This window comes from Arachis duranensis, chromosome 4, assembly GCF_000817695.3.
Source record: "Arachis duranensis cultivar V14167 chromosome 4, aradu.V14167.gnm2.J7QH, whole genome shotgun sequence".
In the NCBI taxonomy this organism is placed as follows: domain Eukaryota; kingdom Viridiplantae; phylum Streptophyta; class Magnoliopsida; order Fabales; family Fabaceae; genus Arachis; species Arachis duranensis.
This window is the reverse complement of record NC_029775.3, coordinates 32,436,041-32,445,802: the sequence shown is the minus strand read 5'-3', so window position 1 is coordinate 32,445,802 and position 9,762 is coordinate 32,436,041.

The following is a 9,762-nucleotide window of genomic DNA, read 5'->3' as shown; positions in this document are numbered from 1 at the left end:
AAATTCCTTATGCCTCAGCTGTTGGAAGCTTGATGTATGCTATGGTGTGTACTAGACCAGACATTGCTCATGCGGTTGGTACTGTGAGTCGTTTTCTCTCTAATCCAGGTAAAGAACATTGGAATGCTGTTAAATGGATTATGAGATATCTCAAAGGTACAACTAACTTGAGTTTGAGTTTTGGTGGTGAGAAACCTTTGCTAGTTGGCTTTACTGATGCAGACATGGCAGGAGATATTGATTCTTGAAAGTCTACTTCAGGTTATTTGGTCAAGTTTGCAGGGGGAGCTATTTCATGGCAGTCAAGGTTACAGAAGTGTGTTGCACTTTCTACCACAGAGGCAGAGTTTATTGCAGCAACTGAAGCATGTAAAGAGTTGTTGTGGATGAAGAAGTTTCTTGCAGCACTTGGTTTTAAGCAAGACCGTTATGTCTTGTTGTGTGATAGCCAAAGTGCTATTCATCTTGCCAATAATTCTACTTTTCATCCAAGATCTAAACATATAGATGTTAGGTATCACTGGATACGGGATGTGTTAGATTCCAAGTTGTTGGAACTTGAGAAAGTTCACACTGATGACAATGGTGCTGATATGATGACAAAAGCATTGTCAAGAGAAAAGTTTGAAACATGTTATTTGATCGCCGGAATGGCGAGGGCCTCCACCTAGTCGAGAAGGGGGAGATTTGTTGGGTTTTTTTCTCTCCTTTGTGAGGTCCAAGCCCAACATTTTGGGGTTGTATTCTTGCACCCTAGTGTCACAAACCTAATTCAGTTTTTGAGGGTTATTGAGAGTGATAGAAAGTAGCCACAAAAGAGGGAAAGAAAGGAAAAAACAGAATTCCCGTTTTTGTCCAAAGCAGCAAATTTCAAATGGCAGTTTCTCAGTTGTTCATCGTTGGATCGGCTTGAAATTTAAACTGCATATTCCTATCATCTTGTTCTTCATTCTGATCGGTGGAGATGTTGATTGGAGGTTTGCAGTAGGAGAAATTGGTTTCGCAAGAGAGAAATTAGGTTTCCCATTTTTACACAGAGCAGCAATTTTGGAACGGCAGTTTCTCATTCTTTCACCGTTGGATCGACGTGAAATTTGGACTGTAGATTCTTCACATCTTGTTCTTCATTCTGAACGGTGGAGATTTCAATTAGAGGTCTACAGAGGGAAAAATTGGCTTCGACATCAGCTCTGTTTTTTTGGGTATATTTGATCTTCTTGCTTCTTATTTGTGAGCTTTGGTGCTTTGATGTTTTGGCTGGTTATATGCACATTTTTGTGCTTTGTTTGAGACTCTCTTGTACCTCATTTGATTATAGTGGAACTATTTCATTGGTCTGGACGACCCGTGGTTTTTACCTCTCACATTGAGGGGGTTTTCCACGTTAAAATCTTGGTGTGTTCTTGTTATTGCTTTACTTGCTATATTTGCTTGTTATAGTTGCTGCCATATTGTGTTGTGAGTGCTTCCATATTGTTCTTGTGTTGGACATTGTTGTTGTTTCCGCTGCTAGGCTCTTTCAATATGTCCATTATTTATTGTTGTTGAGGATCTAATCAAGGGTGGAACCTCTCATAGCTCAAGGGGACAATAGCCCTTAAATTTTATTTTATTATTTTTTTTTAAAAAAAATTGTGTGTAAATTTTAGTTTAGTTTCTTTTAACATTTTTATTTTAATTCTTTTATATTTAAAAATTAAACTTTAACTCCTTTTCAAATTTTATGTTAGTTCTTTTCCTGAATCTAATAATTTTTTTTTTCAAAAACTAACTAGTTAGAGATTAAAATCTTCTAACACTTAATTATCATCTTATTTAAAAAAAATTGATTATCAAATAAGTAAAAAAATGTTTAATTTGTATTTTTTATGTTTAATATTTTTTGTTTTTAAGATTAAAAAAAAACAATAAAACAAAAAATACAAGACTTACACTTTTTTTGTTAATTCTCATTTTTTCTCTTTTGCACAACATTCATCGTCCCATTTACGTCGTTTTTCTATCAAAAGTTAAATACTACTTTTCCTTTTAATTAAACTACACATAAACACATACAGAAACATATATGCATATGTATGTAGGTGTAGTTTCTGGTAGTTAAGTCTATCTGGTGGCTAAAATGACTACAAGCATAACATATATGATATTTTGACACTTGGAGATGGAAAGCTATGTTGACCGTGATTATGCCTTGATTATATTGCGATAAATTCATTAATCAAATTAGATAAAGTTTATGCCTTTACTAAATATTTGCAGATATAAGAAAGAAATAAACAATATACTAATGGAATATTAATTTGAACAAAATTAAAATTATGATAAAAATACTGAGAATATAAATTGTAAAAATTGAAATGAGAGTTTCATAAAGGCACAACTGTAGTAGTTCGGAGGCAAGGTTGAGTCCGTACAGGTGTGGAAGTTAAAGATGCGATTGCCGGTCTGAAGTTTTCGTCTGCACAATTTCGTAGCGTCATGGAGCTTTGAGTTCATGGCCAACTTAAGGGTTAAGATTCAATTGGGTCTATAGTTTGTGTTTGTAATATGGCAACGTTATCGAAGGTTGAGGTTGTGGTCGATTAGTGGTTAGTTGAAGATTGGATCGTCGATGCATTGGTCGTCGGAGTAAATTTTCTTCCTCATTTTTTATTGTGTTGCTGGATTTTAAGAACGGAACCTTTATGTTGGACAATCTAATTATGTCCTATCATCTACGATAACTACAATACTAAATAACATCACATGTCATCTCTTCATTGGTTGGTCCATTTCTAGCCACCAATAGCCACAAGAAACATAGTCACCAGAGACGTGACCAATGTACGTATTATTAATGTTATTCTTTTGTTTTAGAAAAATTTTTTTTGACGAAATTTGTCAAAGAAAAAAATATTTTCAATTTTATTAGTATCAATTGTTGTTAAAATAGTACCAACTGAAAATTAGGTGATACATTAAAATTATTGTTGATGCTCATACGAAATACATTACTATTTTCTTGTTGAATCATAAATTACAATTTCTACGAGCCTTAAAAAATTATAAGTGTTTATGGAAACACAAATAGAAATAAAGCTTAAAGCATTATAAAGTGATCGATAAGGGTATAGAATTTAGGTCTGATTCCTTTACTCAATTTCTAACTAAACATCATAGTATGTATAAAATTATATGACCTTACACATCCTAACAATAAAGTAGTGTGGAGAGATGACACAGACATATAATAGAAGTAGGACTATCTTTATTAGTTATTGCTGCATTGCCAATAATTTTTTGAAAAGACTTCTTCATTTTCTGCAGTGTTTATTATTAATAAATTATCAAATTCTGCATTAGAAAATAAATCCCCTTTAAAACTTTTTTTGGTAAACTATCAGCTTATCATAATCTGAAAATATTTAGACGTGCATGCTTTCCTTACTTAAGACTTTATAATAAAATTAAATTTATCCTTAAATTATAAAAATTTTTATTTCTTGGCTATGACAATCACTGTAGAGCTATAAGTGTATGACTAGGCATGTGATTTTTGATGAAATAGATTTTTCATATATTTCTCTCTTTGATAATAAAATTATAGCTGCAGATATTGCCATCTTTAGTGATTTGTCCACTTTCACTTTTAGCAATTCACCACAACCTTAGAATTCCACTGCAGCATGTGATGGTTTCTCGCAACCCTTACCTCCTATAGACATACCAAGTTCATCCTCATCACCATTAATCCTGACACCCAATCTTTAGACCATACTTCTTTTCATACTAGTCTTAGGTCCAATTCTACTATTTCAATTTCTGGCCTTGAAGTTTACTTATCCTCAAATCTTTCTACAAACACAGTTAATACTACACCTTCTAATACTCATAATATGCTAACAAGATTAAAAACCAGAAGTCAAAGACTTCAAGCTTTAGTTGCAAGTACAGAAGAACCTTATGATTTGATCAATAACATTCCCAAGAATGTTAGACAAGCTCTTCAGTATTTCCACTGGAAGAGTGTCATGGATGCTAAAATCCAAGCGTTGGTTAGATGTCACACAGGATCTAGTTAATTTACCAAACAATAAAAATACTATAAGATCTAAATGTGCCTTTATTATAAAAAGGGACCTTTCTGGTCACATAATTAGGTACAAAGCCAGGGTTGTTGCAAAAAATTTTTTGTAGGTCGAAGGTATCGACTACAGTAAATATACAGTCCAGTTGTGAAGCCAACAACAGTGAGAATTGTGATTACTCTAGTCCTATCTTTCAGATGGACTCTACGGCAATTCGATTTTGACAATGCCTTTTTTAATGGCATTCTTGAAGAAGAGGTATATATGTCTCCACGAGCAGGTTATCAATTTGGGAATCCAACACAGGTTTGCATATTAAACAAAGCAATCTATGGATTAAAGAAAGCTCTGAGAGCTTGGTTTAATACATTGACTGTAACTCTGTTACAATTTGGTTTTACTAGAATTAAAAGTGATATTTCATTATTTGTCAAACATACTACTCAATCTACAATTTTTCTCTTGGCCTATATCGATGATATTGTTGTCACTGGCAGTGACAGTAGTGAAGTCAATAAACTAATTTCTGATCTAAACAAAATCTTTTCACTCAAAGATCTTGGTAAACTTAGCTACTTTCTTGGGTTAGAATTTTTCTATTTAATAGATGAATCTATCATTGTCTCTCAACAAAAGTATGCTTGGGACTTGTTGCAAAAAGCTAAGTTGGATGTTGCCAATCCAACTCCAACTCCTATGGTCTCATCCTTGAAGCTAGTATCTAATGGTGCTGCTCATTTTTAGAATCCGAGACAGTATAGGGAAGTTGTGGATCCCTTCAGTACTTAACTATCTCTAGACCAGACCTGACCTTGCCTTTCCTATTAACAAGGTCTCTTAGTTTATGCACTCACCAATAATTGAATATTGGAAAGCAATAAAAAGGATACAATGATATATGGCAGGTAGTGTCAATAGGTATTAAATTTTAAAAATGTACTAACTTGAGACTGCTTGCCTTTACAGATTCAAATTGGATAGTGGACTTGGAGGATAGAAAATCAGTCACTGGTTACTGTGTATACTTAGGAAGCAATCTTGTGTCATGGAGAATCAATAAACAAGCCAAGGTTACCTGCAGCAGCACTGAGGCAAAATAGAGGAGTATGGTAGCAGCACAATCAGAATTGGTGTCCATTCAGCAACTTCTAAAGGAACTTAGAGTCCAATAATCAATAGCACCTACCATATATTGTGATAATCAAAGCGTCTGTTCATTGGTTGTCAAAGTAGTGTTTCATACAAGGTGCAAACATATGAAAATTGACCTTCACTGTCTTAGGGAAATGGTGAATCAAAAAGAGCTTTATGTTATTCATATACGCTTTATAGATAAGATTGGGGATATCTTTACTAAACCACTTTTAGCTCTTCTGTTTCACAAGTTTAGAGACAAACTTCGAGTGATTTTTCAATCCAGTGCTAAGTTTGAGGGGGACTATAAGTGAATAAATATAAAATGGTAGTTATAGACCTAAACTAACTTTCCAATTTTATTAGTTTTTTCTGATGTTCTGGTATTTTCTTTTTTTCTATTGCTATATCCAGCTCTCTATATATACAGCAGTATCCATGCTTCAATACACACAATAATCTTCTATCTCAATGAATAAACCTTAGTTCAATTTTGCTATATTTTAGTTTTTGTTCTCATAGTCTGAATTTACCTTTATGCATTCAATTCTTGATTCATATTCCATTATTATCATAACTGTTCCGCCCAACCTAACAAGGGCCGGGGGTCAACCATACGAACTGTCGACCCGACAGGTCGTCCATCCGCATGCGAAAGTGATCCGTGTGTTGCCTCACACCTTGATGAAGACTTGGATAGTTGGTAGAAACTTCCAGACGGACGGGCCCAAGACAAAAGTCCCACCCGAAGTACAAGGTATAAATGGGGAGGGACCTACCCCTCCCCATGGGTACTTCACTCTTTTCCTAATTAGCCACCTCATTGTATGAATGTTCACTTTAGTATCGAAGAGTCCTTACAGGTGGCCTCACCCGCCAACCCACCGACACTAGGAACAACACCTCTCCGTAGAGCTCACGCCCAAGTCCAGAGACACCCTCGATCAACCTGTTGCTCTTGACCCGCCAACCATCCGATCTACCTTTCTAGCGAGTAATCGAACATTGGCATTGTCTGTGGGAACCTGACACACCCATGGAGCTCTTCCCCCATGTGGAGGAGGTATGAGCAGAGGGAGGAGCCTGCTTGCGAAGTCGGATGAGCTCGGGAACCTCTCAGGAACGTCTGAGATCCCCGTCTCATCAAGGCGACTCCCTCACCCAATCTTCTGAGAGACGTTTGTTTGGGGTTACATGTAGCGAAAACTCTATAATCATGCAAGAGTTTAGACAGAGAGTGCAAAACCTGGAGAGGGAACTGGCGGCGAGGGACCGTTATCATCCCGAACACAGCCATGACTCTCGTTCGAGTTTTTCACAAACCCGAGCTCCAACCAAGAGACCAGAAGATCACAGAAAGAGTCTTAGGAGGGACGATGAGCGTGACCAAACTGACGCTCAGTCCCTCACTTTCACCTATGGCAGATCGGGAGACCGTGGGGAGCAAAAAAGAGACAATGCAAAGAAATGCGCGAGATCCCGTTATAATGGGAGCTACCCCTTTTCACCCATCTATCCTCAAGGTTCGGCTACCGAAAAACTTCGACAAGCCAACTGACATGAGGTATGATGGGACCAAGGACCTACAAGAGCATTTGGTGGCTTTTGAGGCCAGAATAAACTTGGAGTGCGTGGGTGACACCGTCAGATGCTGTGCTTTCCCCGTAACCCTAGCAGGACCTGCAATTCGTTGGTTCAATGCACTCCTACAAGGGTTCATCACGGCTTTCGCTGACATCACGCAAAGGTTCTTGGCGCAGTTTATCACCTGAATTTCCAAGGCCAAGAATCCGATCAACTTACTTGGAGTGAGTGAGTGACCCAACGGTCTGGCGAGCTGACAAAGAAGTTCCTTGACCGGTTCAATGACGAGTGTCTAGAGATTGACAGCTTGACGAATTGGGGTGGCGAGTCTATGCCTAACTAATGGTTTGCTAAACGAGGATTTCAAGAAATACCTCACCACCAAACCCGTATGGACCAGGCAAGAAATCCAAAATGTGGCACGAGAGTATATCAATGACGAAGAAATCAGCTAGGTGATGGCTGCCAACAAACGGCAACCAGCCAACTCGTCAAGCCGACTACACGAAAAGGTATATTAGCCAAGCCAAAAGAGGCCCCAAAGGAAGGATCATCTGGAAGGTCATTTAAACCATTTCTTCGGGTGGGGAAGTTCACTAACTATACCCCTCTAATGGCACCCATTGTTGAGGTATACCAATAGATCGCAAAGAAAGGTATATTAGCCAAGCCAAGGCAGCTCAAGGACAGAACGGGGGGAAACAAAAGCTTGTACTGTGACTACCACAAAGGCTTTGGCCATAAGACGCAAGACTGTTTTGACTTGAAAGACACTTTGGAGCAGGCCATTCGGGAAGGAAAACTAACAGTGTTCTCGCAGTTCATCCAAGAACGAAGGAGAAGAGAGAGAGATAACGATCCGAGGAAGATTGGAGTCGAGTTGTGAAGCCAAGGAAAGGGCTCCCCGAGAGTAGTGGTTGGAAGAGATGTACCACCTAAATCAAAGTTGATGGAAAAGAAAGATGCTAAGGTGCTAGCTGTGTCGTTGAGGAGCCCACCAGTCCCCTTTGGGGAACTCCCTGAGATATCTTTCGGCCCAGAAGGTCGTTGATGCCATGACCTCACTGATGATCCGTTAACGGTAATCACGGCGAGGATCGGGACAGGATTGGTCAAGCGGATTTTAGTGGACACAGGGGCTGATTCGAACATCATGTTCTGGAATGTGTTCGATGCCTTGGGGCTCAAGGAGAGTGACCTCAAAAGTCACCGTCACGGGGTCGTAGAGCTAGGAGACAATTACATTAAGCCTGATGGGTCTATCACACTCCCAATCGGTGACGGTAGAGTTCGTAGTCTTGAGAGATTCTACTGCGTAAAATGTCATCTTAGGACAAAAACCATTAACGAGCTATCAGCCATCATTTGCACAAAGCTCCTCACAATGAAGTTTGTAACAGATAACAGAACTGTAGGGATGATCCAAGGAGACCTGGAGATGGCGGTTGCCTATGACAACGCCATCCTATCACTCAGAAAGAAATTGAAGGAGGCACCCGGGGTATTTCTGGCGGATTTGGATGCGAGGGTTGATGAGAAGCCGAGGTCAGAGCCTCAAGGAGATTTAGAAAAATTCTGAGTAGGGTACACGGAGGATAAGTCCACATTTGTAATCTGAAACCTCCCCCATGAATTGAAGGAACCCCTCATCGAAGCTATCAGATCAAACGAAGACCTGTTTGCTTGGACTCCTGCCAATATGCCAGGAGTAGACCCCAACTTTATGTCACATTGCCTAGCCGTGAATCTGGAAGCCAAACCAGTTGCGTAACATAGGAGGAAAATGTCACCAAAAAGAGCTGACAAGGTAGCCAAGCAGATGACTAGCTTGTTGGAAGCCAATTTCATAGATTACTCAACGTGGCTTTCGATGTGGTGCTTGTAAAGAAAGCAAATAGAAAATGGAGGATGTGCATTGGTGGACGAAATTGTGATTGCCCTCTTTGTATTTGCATGAGATTTATTTAATGGCTCTTTGGCATATGTGATCACAACTACGTTCAACTAACCAGCAAGTGTACTGGGTCGTCCAAGTAATAAACCTTACGTGAGTAAGGGTCGATCCCACAGAGATTGTTGGTATGAAGCAAGCTATGGTCACCTTGCAAATCTCAGTCAGGCGAATTCAAGGATAATTAGATTATTAGTTTAAATTTGATTAATGGAATAAAGAGAAAATAAAAAGGGATAGAAATACTTATGTAAAACAATAGTGGGAATTTCAGATAAGTGTGTGAAGATGCTGTGCTCCTCTCGTATCTCTATTTTCTTATTACATTCCTCCAATCCTTCCTACTCCTTTCCATGGCAAGCTGTATGTAGGGCATCACCGTTGTCAATGGCTACATCCCATCCTCTCAGTGAAAACGTTCCTATGCTCTGTCACAGCACGGCTAATCATCTGTCGATTCTCAATCAGGTTGGAATAGAATCCCTTGATTCTTTTGCGTTTGTCATCACGCCCAGCCTTCAGGAGTTTGAAGCTCGTCACAGTCATTCAATCCCAGAATCCTACTCAGAATACCATAGACAAGGTTTAGACTTTTCAGATCCTCATGAATGCCGCCATCTATCTAACTTATACCACGAAGATTCTGTTGGGGAATCTAAGAGATATGCGCCCTACCTAAAGTAGAACGGAAGTGGTTGTCAATCACGTGCGTTCATAGGTGAGAATGATGATGAGTGTCACGGATCATCACATTCATCAAAGTTAAGTATAACGTATATCTTGGAATAAGGATAGAAGAGAATTGAATAGAAAGTAATAGTAATTGTATTGGAACTTGAGGTACAGCAGAGCTCCACACCCTTAATCTATGGTGTGCAGAAACTCCACCGTTGAAAATACATAAGTAAAAGGTTCAGGCATGGCCAAATGGCCAGCCCTCTCCATGTGATCAATAGCCTCCTAAGATAAAGAATAAAACAAAACTGAGACCAAAGATGTCTAATACAATAGTAAATTATCCTATTT